The following is a 17,725-nucleotide window of genomic DNA, read 5'->3' on the forward strand; positions in this document are numbered from 1 at the left end:
ATAAATAAAGATAATGACTAAAAAAAAAAAAAGAAAGTGAAAGAGGAGAGCAAAAAAGTTGGCTTAAAGCTCAACATTCAGAAAACGAAGATCATGGCAACTGGTCCCATCACTTCATGGGAAATAAATGAGGAAACAGTAGAGACAGTGTCAGACTTTATTTTTGGGGGCTCCAAAATCACTGCAGATGGTGACTGCAGCCATGAAATTAAAAGATGCTTATTCCTTGGAAGAAAAGTTATGACCAACCTAGATAGTATATTCAAAAGCAGAGACATTACTTTGCCAACAAAGGTCCATCTAGTCAAGGCTATGGTTTTTCCTGTTGTCATGTATGGATGTGAGAGTTGGACTGTGAAGAAGGCTGAGCACCGAAGAATTGATGCTTTTGAACTGTGGTGTTGGAAAAGACTCTTGAGAGTCCCTTGGACTGCAAGGAGATCCAACCAGTCCATTCTGAAGGAGATCAACCCTGGGATTTCTTTGGAAGGAATGATGCTGAGGCTGAAGCTCCACTACTTTGGCCACCTGATGCAAAGAGTTGACTCATTGGAAAAGACCCTGATGCTGGGAGGGATTGGGGGCAGGAGGAGAAGGGGACGACCCAGGATGAGATGGCTGGATGGCATCACTGACTCGATGGATGTGAGTCTGAGTGAACTCCGGGAGTTGGTGATGGACAGGGAGGCCTGGTGTGCTGCGATTCATGGGGTCGCAAAGAGTCGGAGACGACTGAGCGACTGAACTGAACTGAACTGAACTGATGCAATATTGTTCTTTACAGCATCAGACTTTACTTCCATCACCTGTCACATCCACAACTCGGTGTTGTTTTTGCTTTGGCTCCATCCCTTCATTCTTTCTGGAGTCATTTCTCCATTGATCTCCAGTAGCATATTGGGCACCAACCAACCTAAGGAGTTCATCTTTCAGTGTCCTATCTTTTTGCCTTTTCATATTGTTTATGGGATTCTCAAGGCAGGAATACTGAAGTGGTTTGCTATTCCCTTCTCCAGTGGACCGTGTTTGGTCAGAACTCTCCACCATGACCTGTCTGTCTTGGGTGGCCCTACACGGCATAGCTCATAGTTTCATTGAGTTAGACAAGGCTGTGGTCCCTGTGATCAGATTGGTTAGTTTTCTGTAATTGTGGTTTTCATTCTGTCTGCCCTCTGATGGAGAAGGGTAAGAGGCTTGTGGAAGCTTCCTGATGGGAGAGACTGACTGAGGAGGAAACTGGGTCTTGTTCTAATGGGCGGGGCCATGCCCAGTAAATCTTTAATGCAAGTTTCTGTTGATGCTGTGTTGCCTCCCTGTTGTTTGACTTGAGGCCAAACTATGGTGGAGGTAATGAAAATCATGGTGACCCCCTTCAAAAGGTCCAAAGGCCCCATGCACACACTGCTGCACGCAGTGCCCCAGCCCTGGAGCCAGCCACCACTGACCCACTGGCTTCAGCTGAACACTCCTGGGCCCTCGTGGGCAAGTCTGGGTCAGTCTCTTTGGGGTCACTGCTCCTTCCTCCTGGGTCCTGGTGCACACAAGCTTTTGCTTGTACCCTCCAAGAGTCTGTTTCCCCAGTCCTTTGTAAGTTCTGGTGGCTCTATAGTGGGGTTAATACAGTAGACCTGGGTATGGCATAAGCCCTCTTGGAGGAGGTCACCATTAACCCCACCACAGAGCCACCAGAACTTACATAGGACTGAGGAAATAGACTTTTGGAGAGCTTTTGTGTAGCAGAGTTTTATTAAAGTGAAAAAGGGACAGAGAAAGCTTCTGACAGAGACGTCAGAAGGGGGATGGAGAGTGCCCCCCTCACTAGTCTAAACAAGGGTGTTACATACTTTTTTAATTGATTATGTGAACTGTGAACTTCCAGATGTTCAAGCTGGTTTTAGCAAAGGCAGAGGAACCGGAGATAAAATTGCCGACATCCGCTGGATCATCAAAAAATCAAGAGAGTTCCAGAAAAACACCTATTTCTGCTTTATTGACTATGCCAAAGCCTTTGACTGTGTGGATCATAATAAACTGTGGAAAATTCTTCAAGAGATGGGAATACCTGACCACCTGACCTGCCTCCTGAGAAACCTGTATGCAGGTCAGGATGCAACAGTTAGAACTGGACATGGAACAACAGACTGGTTCTAAATAGGAAAAGGAGTATGTCAAGGCTGTATATTGTCACCGTGTTTATTTAACTTATATGCAGAATACATTATGAGAAACCCTGGGCTGGATGAAGCACAAGCTGGAATCAAGATTTCTGGGAGAAATATCAATAACCTCAGATACGCAGATGATACCACCTGTGTGGCAGAAAGCAAAGAGGAACTAAAGAGCCTCTTGATGAAATTGAAAGAGGAGAGTGAAAAAGTTGGCTTAAAGCTCAACATTCAGAAAACGAAGATCATGGCATCCGGTCCCGTCACTTCAGACAAATAGATGGGGAAACAGTGGAAACAGTGTCAGACTTTATTTTGGGGGGCTCAAAAATCACTGTAGATGGTGATTGCAGCTTAATTAAAAGAGGCTTACTCCTTGGAAGGAAAGTTATGACCAACCTAGATAGCATATTAAAAAGCAGAGACATTATTTTGCCAACAAAGGTCTGTCTAGTCAAGGCTACAGTTTTTCCAGTAGTCATGTATGAATGTGAGAGTTGGACCATAAAGAAAGCTGAGCACCAAAGAATTGATGATTTTGAACTGTGGTGTTGGAGAAGACTCTTGAGAGGTCCTTGGACACCAAGACGATCAAACCAATCAATCCTAAAGGAAATCAGTCCTGAATATTCACTGGAAGGACTGATGCTGAAGCTGAAACTCCAATACTTTGGCCACCTTATGTGAAGAACTGACTCATTGAAAAAGATGTTGATGCTTGGAAAGATTGTAGGAGGAGAAGGGGACGACAAAGATGAGATGGTTGGATGGCATCACTGACTCAGTGGACATAAGTTTGAGCAAGCTCCAGGGTTGGTGATGGACAGGGAAGCCTGGCATCTGCAGTCCATGGAGTTAGCAAAGAGTTGGACATGACTGAGCAGCTGAACTGAACTGATAGGATTAGCAAATACACATTACTATATGTAAAATAAACAACAAAGACCTGCTGTATAAACAGGGAACTATATTCAATATCTTGTAATAACCTAAAATGGAAAAGAATCTGAAATATATATATATATATATATATATATATATATATATATATATGGGTCACTTTACTGTACACCTGAAACTAACTACCACAACATTGTAAATCAACTATACATCAGTTTAAAAAATCAAGGTGGTTTGTTACATAGCTATAATAACTGGGGCACTGGGAGAGGGGAGAAATTAAGAGATACCAATGACAATTGAGGGCATTCCAGTGAAACAATCAAGTAGTGATATCAAGTAGTTGGTTGGATGTATGAATGTAAGCAGACAGTGCTAGGCCAATAGAAGTCTATTCAATGCTCATTCATTGAAAACACATGCATTGAATTCCTACTGTGTGCCAGGCCCTGTGCAGGTGCCTATGATCCAAGGATGGGAAGGCTCAGTCTGTGATCTCCAGAAAGTTACAGGCTAGTGAGGAGATAAGAACTTCTCAGGTGGGCTGGTATAAAGAACCCACCTGCCAATGAAGAAGACATGGATTCAATCCCTAGGTTGGGAAAATCCCCTGGAGGAGGAAATGGCAACCCACTCCAGTATTCTTGCCTGGAGAATCCCATGGTCAGAGGAACCTGGCAGCCTAGGGTCCACAGGGTCACAGAATAAGACTTGACTGAAGCAACTTAGCACACACTCACAGTGAGGAGATAAGCAAACAATTGCATTACTGTAAGATTACCGTGTCAGTAAGTAACAAAGGAGTGCTTAAGAAAACCTGAAGTGTGTCTAAGGGAGTGAAAGAAAGCTTTGTAGGAGGGCTAGCATTTCATCTGTGACTTGAAGGCACAGGGTGGGTTTACTGGACAAACTGGGGAGAGTATTCCAAGCAGAGAACATCATGTGGAAAGGCTCAGGAAAGGGACTGAACTAGGATGTTCTGGAATTGTAAGTGGCTGAGTGTTCGTGGCGACTTCCCTGGTAGCTTAACTAGTAAAGAATCCACCTGCAGTGCAGGAGGCTCCAGTTCAATTGAATGTTCCTGGAGTATAAACTGTATGGAACGGGCGGAGGTAGCTGAAGGAAGGTTCTACTACGAGCTCAGGCCAGTGAGAAGGAATAGGAGGATGAAGAGCCTCATTTGCCATGTGCAGAAGTTGAGACTTTGTCTTGAAGGGTTAAGGAGCCATAGAAGTGCTGGCATAGGCAGTGGCAAAAGCATTCTTAAGCCTAGAAGATGTACTGAGAGTTTCCTTAGCTTTGTAAAATGCTCTGGCCTTTACTCTTAAAAAAATGGTACCTCTGACCCATGCTCAAAAGACAAGTGCTACCATTTGTTCTGACTGCAATACTGGACTGTTCTCATTCTCTTGTAGGGAGGAACTCATGGATCAGTTGAACAGAATAGGGAACCCAGAAGAAACTATGCTTGGGGGAAGTCTGAATTAGCTTCTATTCTTTCTCTGGAGGATGAAGTCAATGTCATGTGAAGATCAAAGACCATGTAAGAAAAAACAAAAAATAAGTAGGGAAAAGTATTAAAGAAATATAATAAATTTACTAGTAATATGATGATGATATTTGTGATTTTGTAGTATTTGTGGTATTTACATCTTTATCTGTTTGTGATTTGATGCTTTCTTTCTCATTCTAAATTCATTTTTATACCTTCTTTTATATCAAACATTTGACCTTCTTTTCCTTAAAGAAGGTTTTAAAAACCGAATAGAACTTTAGAATGCCACAAAACCTGGATAAACCATCGAGTACTCCATTTCCCTTATTGATTCCTCTAAATCTGCTTACAGCTTTGAAAGTAGTTCTTTTATTCAGCTTGCCTCAGTTTCCCAGTTTAAGCGTGCCGTCTGTTTCTAGGACCAAGACTGATACAATAGTGTTCATGTTAGTCATAATCTTTATCCATCATTTATACATTATAATCTTTTGTATATATGAAGAAATTTACAATCTAAAAAAGAATACATGACATATCTATATTTATATACTTATCAATCCATCTGTTCTCTCTGTATGTGTCTGAATATATATAATATGCACATAAATGTCAATACCATGTATAGATTAAGTAATTGTTAACAACACTTTCTGGAGGAGAACAAGGGGCAGAGATTAGATGAGGAATTACTATTCCCCTTTTTTATTGTTGAATGTTTTTCATGTTTTATATATTTATTTTTCAAATTACATTTTGGTTTCATTTTTTTTCAAACTAATTCACTAGGTACTTTTTGTGAGGGGCCGAGCATAGAGTTGGATTTCACTCAAGGTTAGTCAATATGGTTTATTTTAATGTCCGCACAAAATTTTCCTATACTGAGATTTCTGGGACTAGTGACCAGTCCCTAAAGAACAGAGTAGCCTAACATTGCCCATCAAGTAATGGGAATAAAAGTAACACTTTTCATTTTATTCAGATCTTAGCTCTGTTAGAAAATATTCTCTGAGGTCCTATGAGGAGAAACTACATTATCAGAGGATAATTTTTACTTTTATGCTCTTTTGAAGCTCTCCCTAGAGTTCTATAGTAATTTTCAGGCATAACATGAACTGCTCACACTATTTTTCACACACCTCCCAAGCTATATAGCTGATCTTCAGTTTCATACTCTTATGAAGCAGGAACAAATATCCTGGGAACCTGGATATACAAAATACATTCCAGCCCCATCCAGCTGATTGAGGCCAAAGCCCCTTTCCTTGGCAGGGAAACTTACCGGAGTACGAAAGTGTTGATCTTAAAACTAAAGTAACCAGTTATTTTACCACAAAATGGTTTATTCAGGAATAGCAGAAAATTGCAGATCAGGTAAGCATGCTGCAGCAAAAACTATGGACAAGTCTTGTGAAATAAAGGAGTGGAACATTTTTCTAACAGAGAAAAAGAGGAAGCTAGACTGTTATAAATGAAGAGTCCTTTGGAAGAAACTGGAAGCTCAAAGTGTAGTGGCTTTTCATTGGTTGAGTTATATCAGTCTCTCATTGGCTAGGTTGTTGACAGGCCAGGAGAAAATCTTCTTTCCTACTTCTAGGGTAGTAAAGTACTAATGTTCTTCCTGTTGGAGATGCAGGGTTCAGTTCAGTTCAGTCGCTCAGTCGTGTCCGACTCTTTGCGACCCCATGGATTGCAGCATGCCAGGCCTCCCTGTCCATCACCAACTCCCAGAGTTCACTGAAACTCATGTCCATCGAGTCGGTGATGCCATCCAGCCATCTCACCCTCGGTCGTCCCCTTCTCTTCCTGCCCCCAATCCCTCCCAGCATCAGAGTCTTTTCCAATGAGTCAACTCTTCGCATGAGGTGGCCAAAGTACTGGAGTTTCAGCTTTAGCATCATTCCTTCCAAAGAACACCCAGGACTGATCTCCTTTAGGATGGACTGGTTGGATCTCCTTGCAGTCCAAGGGACTCTCAAGAGTCTTCTCCAACACCACACTTCAAAAGCATCAATTCTTTGGTGTTCAGCTTTCTTCACAGTCCAACTCTCACATCCATACATGACCACTGGAAAAACCATAGCCTTGACTAGACGGACCTTTGTTGGCAAAGTGATGTCTCTGCTTTTGAATATGCTGCCTAGGTTGGTCATAACTTTCCTTCCAAGGTGTAAGCAGGGCAGTCTGTTCCTATTAATATTGGGGATCTGCAGCTATCAGTGCACGGTAGGGCATGAGAATTCCCCCTTCTGGCCTTCTTGACTCCAATTTAAATGAGGTTCCCTTTTTTATTTTCACATGAGTAACTCCGCTGTGAGGATTCCCCTCACACACTCCCAGTATGCAGAAAACTAAAAAGATGGCTGACCCTCCTCCCCCTCTGACAGCCACAAGTCTGTTCTCTGTGTGAGTCAGTTTCTGTTTTGTAGGTAAATTCATTTGTGTCATAGTTTAGACTCTACATATAAGTGCTATCACATGATATTTGTCTTTCTCTTTCTGACTTACTTCACTTAGTATAAGAATCTCTAGGTTCAACCAAGTTGCTGCAAATGGCATTATTTCATTCATTTTGTGGCTGAATAATAGTCCATTGTATACATGCACCACATCTGCTTTATCACTCATTTGTTGATGGACATTTAGACTGTTTCTAGGATGTCTTGGCTACTGTAGCCAACACTTATGCTATGGTTTCCTTGTATTTTACTTATGCATATGTTATAATCCCCACAATATGTTGTTACTATTTTTTTAAACCATCAATTATCTTTTAAAAGATTTTCAACTTATAAGAAAAATAAATTTTACATATTGGTCATGGAGTTACCATCTTTGTTGCTCTCTGTTCTTGTGTATGTCCGTAAAGGTATATTCTCCTTTATTGTGCTTTACAGATATTTCTGGTTTCCTTACAAAGTTAAGGTTTGTGACTACCATGCACCTCTCAAACCTATTGGCATCATTTTTCCAAATGCATTTTCTCACGTCATGTCTCTGTGTCACATTTCAGTAAATCTCACAATATTTCACACATTTTTGTATTGTTATATTTATTACAGTGATCTGTGATCAGTGATCATTGATATTACTACTGTAACTCACTGAAGGCTCAGATGTCAGTTATTAACTTTTAGCAAAACTTATTTTTTAAATAAGGTATCCCACAATGTTTTTTTAGACATACTATCACACACTTAATAGACTACATTATAGTGTAAACATAACTTTAGTGTGCACCGGGAAATCAAAAAATGTGTGTGACTCACTTTATTGTGATATTCACTTTAATGCAGTGTTCTGGAACTGGGCCCACAATATCTCTAAGATATTTTCGTCTGGTGATATTTTCCTTCTGCCTGAAAGATTTTCTTTAACATTTCTTATACTGCAGGTCTATTAGTGATGAGTTCTTTCAGTTTTTGTATGTCTGAGATAGCCTTTGTTCTAACTTCTTATTTGAAAGCTATTTTGCTTGATATAAATTTCTGTGTGACACTTTGTTTTCTCTCAATTATTTAAAAATGTTGCTCCACTGTCTTATCTTTGCATTGTTTTCTATGAGGAATTTTCCGTTGTCCTTATCTTAGATTTTTTGTATATAATGCATCTTTTTTCTGTAGCTGCTTTTAAAAAATTTTATTCATCATTGATTTTGAGGAATTTTGTTCTGATGTGCTTTAGTGTAGTTTTCTTCATTTTTCTTGTGCTTGGAATTCATTGAGCTTCTTGGATCTGTGAGTTTATAGTTTTCATCAAAAGTGGAATATTTTCAGCTATCATTTCTTTTTTTTACTTTACAATATTGTATTGGTTTTGCCATACATCAACATGAATACACCATGGGTGTCAGCTATCATTTCTTCAAATAGTTTTTCTGTCCCTCCTCCAGCTTGAATACACAATTACATGTATTTTAGGACACTTGAAGTTGTCCTAAGTCTCACTGATGGTCTTTCCCTTCTTTAAGTCCTTTTTCTCTCTCTGTTTCACTTTCTGATCATTTCTGTTGCTATGTATTAAAATTCATTAATCTTTTCTTCTGCCATTGGTCTCATCAATGTAATTTTCCTCTCAGATACTACAGTATTTATTTTTAGAAGTTTAATTTTCCCCCATGTTTCTGCTAATTGTTTTGAACATTTAGGATACAATAATAATAACTGTTTTAATGTCCTTGCCACTAATTCCCATATCTGTGTCCATTTCCTATCAGTTTCAAGTGGTTAGTTTTTCTCCTCATGTCCTGTGTCTTTGCATGCTGGTAAGCTTTTGTTGGATGCAAATATTGTGAATTTTACTCTATTGAGTGATGGATATTTTTGTTTTCATATAAATATTCTTGGATTTTGTTCTGGGGTACAATAAAATTATTTGCAATATTTGAAAACAGATTGAATATTTTGCACCTTGCTTTTAAGATTTGTTATGTGAGACCAATTCCCCACTAAGATCCTATTAATACTTAGTATTTTCCTAAATGCCCTGTGAATTTTGAGGTTTACCAATCTAGCTGGTGGGAACAGTCAGTATTCAAGATCTTGTGTTACCAGTGAACACAAACATACTTTCTGGGTTCCTCCTCCAGGTGCTATTATCTAGAACTTCTCTCAAGGTCAATCATGGGGCTTATCTTGTATCTTTCTTTCATTAATAGTCTTTACTTGGCTGTGCCAGGTCTTAGTTGTGACATGAGCAACCTATAGTTGGGGCATGTGGGATCTAGTCCCCTGACCAGGGTCGAACCCAGGCCCCCTGTACTGGGAGCACTGAGTCTTAGCCACTGGACCACCAGGGAAGTCCCACATCTTTTATCTTTCAATGTCTGATGCCCAGTGCTTTTAAAAACCCATTTTAAAATAGATTTTGGGTTGATTTTTTTGTAGGTTTGGGGTGGGGGTGGAGGTGGTGGAAAGGGGAAAATCTGGTTGTTCTTAAATAGAAGGCAGATGGGGTTTCTTTTACCTTATCTTGGCTAAAAGTAAAGGTTCTCCTGACATGGTACTTTAAAGAGAATAAGGGAAACGTGAGACTGAGTTTTATCGTTCTAGTTCTCTCAAAGTTCTCATGGTGCTATAATCAGAAAGAATTAAATTTTGACCCAGATAGAGGAGACACATCCTAATTCCAAAGTAGGGAGCAGTGATAGCAACTCATCTCTGGTACAGAGAATGTAACAAGGTAAGGAGGAAAAGACACAAGCACGTCATGTCACTGCAGAGTAGTTTCTCATCTCTGAGACCCACTTTTCCCCAAAATTGGAATTTTGTTAGAAACAATTTCTGAATCCAAGAAACTGGGTCAAAAAAAATTGTCAAATATTGGGATGCAACATGGGGATATTTCCCAAGGAGAAGAGGGGTTTATTCAAGAGGTAACAATCCTCAGGGGAAGTGGTAGAGGACAAGCAATGTTGGAAGAGGCATTTTAACATTGTGATTTGCTATTAGACAGTCCCTTATGAGGGCTTCTCCAGTGGCTCAGTGGTAAAGAATCCTCCTGCAATGCAGGAGACACAAGAGATGTGGGTTTGATCTCTGGGTCAGGAAGATCCTGAGAAGGGCATAGCAACCCACTCCAGTATTCTTGCCTGGAGAACCCCATGGACAGAGGAGCCTGGCAGGCTACAGTCCATGGGGTTGCAAAGAGTCAGACATGACTGAAGCGACTGAGCACGCACACAGTGCCTTTTGAAGGCAAGAAGAGAAGGGGGCAGCAGAGGATGAGATGATTAGATACCATCACCAAATCAATAGACCTGAATGTAAGCAAACTCCGGGAGATAGTAAAGAATAGAGGAGTCTGGCGTGCTGCAGTCCATGGGATCACAAAGAATCAGACATCATTTAACAACTGAACAACAACAGTCCTTTTAGGGAATTTGCCATTTTATGGGTTTCCCATCCCTATTCCTGCAGCAGTCATTGTCTCAGCATCTCTTGCAGCTGTAGATATGTGTTCTTGGATCCATCAATCAGATTCACCCACAGAAAACTTTGAATCAAAGTTATGCTTATATGCAGACTTCCCTGGGTGCCAGTGTTTAAGAATCTACCTGCCAATGCAGGGGACACAGGTTCCATCCTTGGTCCAGGAAGACCCACATGATGCGGGGCAGCTAAGCCCTTGCACCACTACTGAGCTGGTGCACCCTAGACCCTGTGCTCCCTAACAAGAGACTCCACCACAGTGAGATGCCCATGCACCACAACTAGAAAGTAGCCCTGTTCTCTGCAAAGAGAGAAAGTATGTATGCAGCAAGAAAGACCCAGCCCACCCCAAAATAAAATTAATTTTTAAAAAAGAACCTTATATACAGTTGTATTCAGTGGCTGAATACATTCTGGTGAGATACAAAGAGCAACACTCCAGTTTACAGAGACAGCAGTGCGAAGGTTCCTAGCAGTCCTTTCCAGTGCTGGGTGCTGGGTGAATTGGCACCACCTTGGGGTGGTAGAGGTGGAATCTCACTGAACCAATTTGCAGGGTGTTTATGAATTTCCTGGCTGTGTTACCTCCAACACACCATATAGCCTGGTTCTCTGGCATTCTTGGGAGAGTCTGTATGTGTCCTAATATCCTTTAGTACAGAGATTAGCAAACATTTTCTGTAAAAGAATTATTAGTTACTATAGATGGAATTGTGTTCTTCCAAAACCCATATGTTGGATTCCTAACCCACAGTGTGATGCTATTTGAAGATAGGGCTTTGGGAAGTAATTAGGCTGATGAGGTTATGAGAATAGGGCCCTCATGATGGGCATAGTGTCCTATAGAAAGAGACACCAGAGAGCTTGCTATCTCTTTCCTCCATGTGAGGACACAGCAGGAAGGCAGCCATCTACAGCCCAAGGGGAGAGCTCTTGCCAGAAGTCAACCACCACTGGCACCTTGGTCTAGAACTTCTAGTCTCCAGGACTCCGAGAAAATGAATTTCTGTTGTTTAAGATACTCAGTCTATGGTATTTTATTGCCTGAACTAAAAGATATTAGTAAATATTTTAGGCTTTGTGGGCCACATAGTCTTTGTCACAACTACTGAATTCTTCTACTGTAGCAATGAAAGCAGCTATAGGACAGAATGTAAACAAATGAGCATGGTTGGGTTCCAGTGGCATTTTATTTACGGACATTGAAAAAGTTTGAATTTCATATAATGCTTGTGTGTCAGAAAATATTCTTAAAAATTTTTTTATCCAGCTGTTTTAAAGTATACAATTATCTTTGGCTTTCAGGCCATGTAAAAGTAAGTGGCTGGTCACAACCACTGACTTCTGCAAAAACATTGCTTTTGTGTTCAAAGGACCAACTTGGAGGTGTCTGATGTTCAACTAGGAATCCTGGCTAATACATTTAGCCAATGCCTGTTTCAAGAAAAGTTTATTCTTAAGCCACCAAGATAGACAAACATCCATTCTGCTTTTCTTCAACTGCCAGAGAAGAATTTTCTACGTAAACGTCCATGGGTCACCTGCTGCAATTTTAGCAACCCATAGACTCCTTGCACTGATAATACATTCCCAGAGTCTCCTCACAAGGAAGGATTTTAAACAGTTTTCGATTTCCCCTCTCCAACAGATCACCCTGCTCTGGAGAGCCCTCTCTCCTCTGAGTGAGCCATTTGCTTTGTCGTCACCTGAACCGCATGACTGTGGAGACACAGCTCAGCAGCCGCAGTCGTAGCTCAGCCTCTCGGTAGCTAACAGGAAAGATCTATGAAATAAGACACGCAGAGATGGCAATAAAATCAGGGAGGCTGCGAGATGAAAACAGGTCATTCCCCGGACTCGTTTGTAAGGTGGGTTTAGGAAACGGTACCACACTCGTCTGGAAGCTCAAACTGACCAAAGTCACTGACATTTAGTCTGTCTCGTTTTTTTCCAGGCCCTTTGCTACAAGACTCAGACTGTTTGGATTTTCAAACAGAGTACCTCACCTAATAAAAATATGATGCTTAGCAACAGAAATGAATTACAACTATATTTAGCCAAATGAAATCTGTATAAAAATATACTGGACAGTGTGATTGACACAATTGGCAATTCCTCTTGTCCTTTACTGACAGTATCACCTGGTTTATACGCTGATGTGGAAGAACCTCCTCAGTCTGAGGTGATTTGATTTGTCAGGGGAACAATGAAAAGGCAGAAGCTTAGACAAGAAGGCTTCTCTCTTGCTGCCTTCTCCTCTGTTACAGGTTTGGAATTTATAGAATTCCTGCCTACCTTAGGGACTCTCTCTCCCTTTGAATATTAGATCTTCAATTTTACTTTTGAAATTACAATAATTCAGTAATTGGAAAAGAAAGCAAGTCAGTGTTATTTGGGGGCCTGGAAAAGGGTACCTAAGAGTGAGAGAATAAATGGACTCTCCGAACTTCACCAGTGACAGGTCATGTTGATCGTATGGTGCAATGAGAATGAGACTTTACCTCTGTGGGTTTCCTCCCCCAAACCCATTCTTGCGTGCGTGCTAAGTCTCTTCAGCCATGTCCGACTCTTTATGACCCTACAGGTGGTAACCCACCAGGCTTCTCTGTCCATGGGATTCTCCAGGTAAGAATACTGGAATGGGTTGCCATACCCTCCTCCAGGGGAACTTCCCAACCCAGGGATCAAACCAGTGTCTCTTACATCTCCTGTATTGGCAGGTGTGATCTTTACCACTAGCACCACCTGGGAAGCCCCCTCAAAACCCATAACCCCAGTCTAATCATGAGAAAAATAGTGGGCGAATCTCATTTGAGGAACACTCTATGAAATGCCTGACCAGTCCTCCTCAGAAACCCTTAAAAATGAGGCAAGTCTGAGAAACTGTCAGAGCCAAGACGAGCCTAAGGAGACATAAGAACTGAATATAATGTGGTGTCCTGGATGGGATCCTGGAACAGAAAAAGGGCAGAAGAAAAACTGAGAAAGCAGAATAAACGGTGGCCTTTGGTTTATAATAATATATGAATATTGATTTATTAATCATAACGAATGTAAGATGCTAAAAATAGGGAAAATTGAGTGTTGGGTGTATGGAAACTCTGCACTATTGAAGTAGGACCCTACAGTCCTTGTCCCCCACCCCATGTCAGACTACCGATGACCAATTTCAAGATGACAATCAGAGCTAACTGTGCTATTTCTGCATGTAGCCCCCTCCTTCTGTATATAAAACTCTTGCCCCACTGGTTGTCAGTAAATAGGGAGTCAACTTTTGGACAGACGTCAGCCCTCCCCCACCTAGTTGCTGGCATCTGAAATAAAGCAAGCTTTCATTTCCACCAACCAGGCCTATTTATTGGCTTTTGGGTGGTGAGCAGCCAGACCCTCCATACATTTTGATAATACTATCTTCACAATAATTCTGTGAATCCAAAACTTTCAAAATAAAAGCTTTATTAAAAAGAAAAAAAAAAGATTTTCCCTTTTGCTAGACTTATTCCCTAGCCTTCCACGGACAACCAGAGGCAGCGGTTGCTTTCTGCATTGCACTCATTCTGCAGTTTATTATCTGCGGTGGGGTGATGGAGGATATAAAGTATCAGCCACACATCTGTAAACTAATTTAGAGAAAAAATAGAATTAAGTAGAGAAAAACTGGAATTAAATCAGTACACACACCAAAAAAACAACTTCCCAAAGCATTTTGTTATTTGTGTGCGTGAATAGAACATAATCTGTGAGAAACTCCAAGATGGAATCCGACCTTTTGTTTTTAACGCAACAGCTGAATTCTCAGTGGTTGCCTGCAATAACTACAGTCATTGCCTATAGACAGTACCTCTTCCAAATTAAGGAACGTTCCTTGAAGTTCTCATTAAATGCGTATGACTGTTTGGGGGTTGATATCCTGGGAGCCATGATTGCTCAAGTTACTTTTTACAGAGTTGAGTTTTATAAAAGCAGAAGCATTAAAAGGAAACTGCAATGTATTCTGCAAAGGAGGTTTGCTTTAAGGATGTTACTCAGTACAAATATCTTCTTTGGGAATTGTATTAGAGAAAGCCTTTCTGATTACTACTCCATGACTGTGTTTTTAGCAGTAATTGTTCCCCTTAAGATAATCTGACAGAGGTTATTCTTAAACACAGAGAATTGATGATTGACTATTTCATCACTGCTCTTCACAATTGGTCACAGTCTAAGTTGGCCATAGAAAAAGGCGGAATCTCTTGATTTGTCTTTTTTGCAGCAAAACAAGTGAGGAAACTGAAAACCCTTTGTGCTGCATTCAGGTCCCGTTTGGAGTTGAGGGGCTGCCTTGACAAAAGCAGCTGCCTCAAGTCATTTTGATACTAGTTTTACCTTTCTGCTCTCTATATGAATCGACTTCTGATCCTGGACTTTTCTCTCTGCTTTTCTTTGGCTTTCACAATAAAGATTTAGCAAAGAAAGGAAAGGAAGATCTGGGGCTGGGTTTCAGCGTTCTCAGCTTTGCCATCAAGTGCACTTGCTACTTGGGCAGAGCACTCTGGTTCACTGTGCCTCTGTTTTCTAAGATGTAAAATTGGATTTCTAATATGTGCACCAATTATTTAAGTGTTACAATGAGGATCAATGATCAAAATAGATGTCGGCATCCTTTCTAAGGTTTAAATGCAGGATAGAGTCATATTTAATGCTTAAGAAAACTACTCAAAATTTCAAAGTGCCCTTCAGGCCCCCTAAAATAGCCATTTACATGTGACTGGGATGTCAGAGCTACAATTAGATCACACATTTCACACAACAAAAATTAATTCTGGCTGATTTCAGAGAAAAAAAAATTAAGGGAGTATGTGAAAAAGAAATTTTTTGAAACAATATTTGGTAATTCCCACAAATGTAAAACAGATAAGAATGGGGAGGGCAGGAAGCAGCTGGGACCATGGCCAAAACCACGTCACCTAAAGCTGTTCCCCGCTCGATGTTGCTGCCGATGCCACTATCAAGGGGGACTCTCTGCAATATATATCTCTTTGGGTCCCTGAGGCAGGTATTTCTCATTGGCTTTACCCATATTGTGGCATAACGTTCCAATAAGGAAGCTGAGGAATAAGCATCTGGCATTTTCTGCCTCTAAAGTGAGAAATAGGCACTGTTTCCTATTGAGACTCATAACATAACATTTGTTCCCCAAAGTAGGAGAGAGTTGCAGATGCTGAGTATAAACATCAATGACAATAAACATCGCTCATGTGAGATTTTTAAGGAAGGGTGACTGACTACCTGATATTGGAGAAACTACAAATACCCAAAGCAGAACTGGCCTCTAACCTGGGTGTATGTTCCCATGGTGCCTATTTATGACTTCTTATATTTTAAATAGCCTATTCTATTTTTTTTTCATTGAAGTATAGTTAATTTACAATGTTGTGTTAGTTTCTGGTGTACAGCAAGCTAACAGACTCAGTTATACATATTTTCTTTTTCATATTCCTTATAGCTTATTATAAGATATTGGATATAGTTTCTGTGCTATACAGTAGGACCTTCTTGTTTGTTTTATACATTGTAGCTCGCATCTGCCAATCCTCAAATCCTATTTTATCCCTCCCTACCCCCAACATTCTCTTGTGGTAACCATATGTTTGTTTTTTTAATCTGTGAGTCTGTTTCTATTTGTAAATAAGTTGACTTGTATCATATTTTAGATTCCACATATGAGTGATATCATATCACATAGTATGATAATCTCTAGATCCATCCATGTTGCTGCAAATGGCATTATTTCATCCTTTTTTATGGCCAAGTAATATTCCAGTGTGTATATATGTATGTGTGTGTGTAGAGAGAGAGAGGATGGATAAAAAATAGCTATACATCTTCTTTATTCATTCATCTGTCAGTGGACATTTAGGTTGAATATTTAGGTTGCTTCATGTCTTGGCTATTGTAAATAGTGCTGCTATGAACATTGGGCTGCATATATATTTTTGAATTAGAGTTTTCTCTAGATATATGCCCAGGAGTGTGATTGTTGGATTATATAACAACTCTAGATTTAGAGGAACCTCCACACTATTTCCACAGTGGCTACACCAATTTATATTCTCACCAACACTGTAGGAGGATTCCCTTTTCTCCACACCCTCTACAGCATTTATTATTTGTGGACATTTTAATGATGGCCATTCTAACTGGTGTGAGTTGATACCTCACTGTAGTTTTGTTTTGCTTTTCTCTAATAATTAGTGAAGTTGAGCATATTTTCATGTGCTTATTGGCCATGTAAATAGCCTACCTTCATTAGCTTTAGTTTTCTCAAATTTGCGGCCTGTTCTTGTTAGTCAACTCCAAAACCCACTTCTGACTTTCAACGAGGTAACAACCACTTGCCCCCTAAGTCACAATTTGGGGCATAACCCAGAACTGAGCCTGTAAGAGAAAAAGTAAACCACACAACTATATATATATATATATATATATATGTGTGTGTGTGTGTGTGTGTGTGTATACACACACACACCGTGCTCTATAACATATATATGTGTGTGTGTGTATATATATATATACTCTATAACATACATGTATATAATGATTTATATATATATATATACATATATATATATATATATGTATACCATACCCTATAACATTAACAAATAGCTCATTTTTCAGCTAGGATGTAGTGGCTTAAATTATTAGCATGGGGTATGCTTTTATATGAACTCTTAAAGTTATTCTTTCAGGCTTTGGAAACGTTGGTTATTTTCATGATCAGAAATGTTCCTTTATCAATTTGTGAAGGCATTTTCTTGATGGTGCCTAGGAGTGCCAATTAAATTTTTAAAAAGCTTCTTTTCACATTTGAATTTGATGAACATAAAACTTAAACCGACCTCAAGATGAGAAAGACCTTATCATATCTAAATTTTTAAAGAATGCCCCCAATTATAGAGATACTCACCAGGGTGATAAGGCTAAGTGACTAGTGGGGTATTCAGACTCAGCTCAGCAAGGAATTGGAAGGCCTCCTTATCTCTCAGTGGATTTGCCAGTCCACTCTGCTTTTATGCAACAAGAAGAAACTATGAGGTATGTGCTGTAAAAGTTATTTTCAGAGCTGTTAGGATTTAATCACTTCACTGTTTTTAACTGGAGGAACCTTTCATTTCTCTTACTACATTGGAATTAATGTTTAAAAGGAAAGATAAGACAATCCCTGACTTAGAATAATTAACTCAAAACACTTAAGT

General features: G+C 40.0%; 1 long non-coding RNA gene across 2 annotated transcripts in view; it reads left to right on the top strand.

Annotated features, from left to right (window-relative positions):
* The window catches only part of LOC138433872 (uncharacterized), a 133,564-nt gene that overhangs the window by 54,836 nt on the left and 61,003 nt on the right, over positions 1-17,725 (top strand). Inside the window, exon 3 of one of the 2 annotated variants that reach the window (XR_011254494.1) lies at positions 4,481-4,626. The exons of the other annotated variant lie outside the window; for it this stretch is intronic. This is a non-coding gene — a long non-coding RNA (uncharacterized lncRNA). Of the gene's footprint in view, positions 1-4,480; positions 4,627-17,725 lie in introns of those variants that run through there. 2 annotated transcript variants of the gene reach the window in all.

Source organism: Ovis canadensis, chromosome 2 (genome assembly GCF_042477335.2).
Source record: "Ovis canadensis isolate MfBH-ARS-UI-01 breed Bighorn chromosome 2, ARS-UI_OviCan_v2, whole genome shotgun sequence".
Classification (NCBI taxonomy): domain Eukaryota; kingdom Metazoa; phylum Chordata; class Mammalia; order Artiodactyla; family Bovidae; genus Ovis; species Ovis canadensis.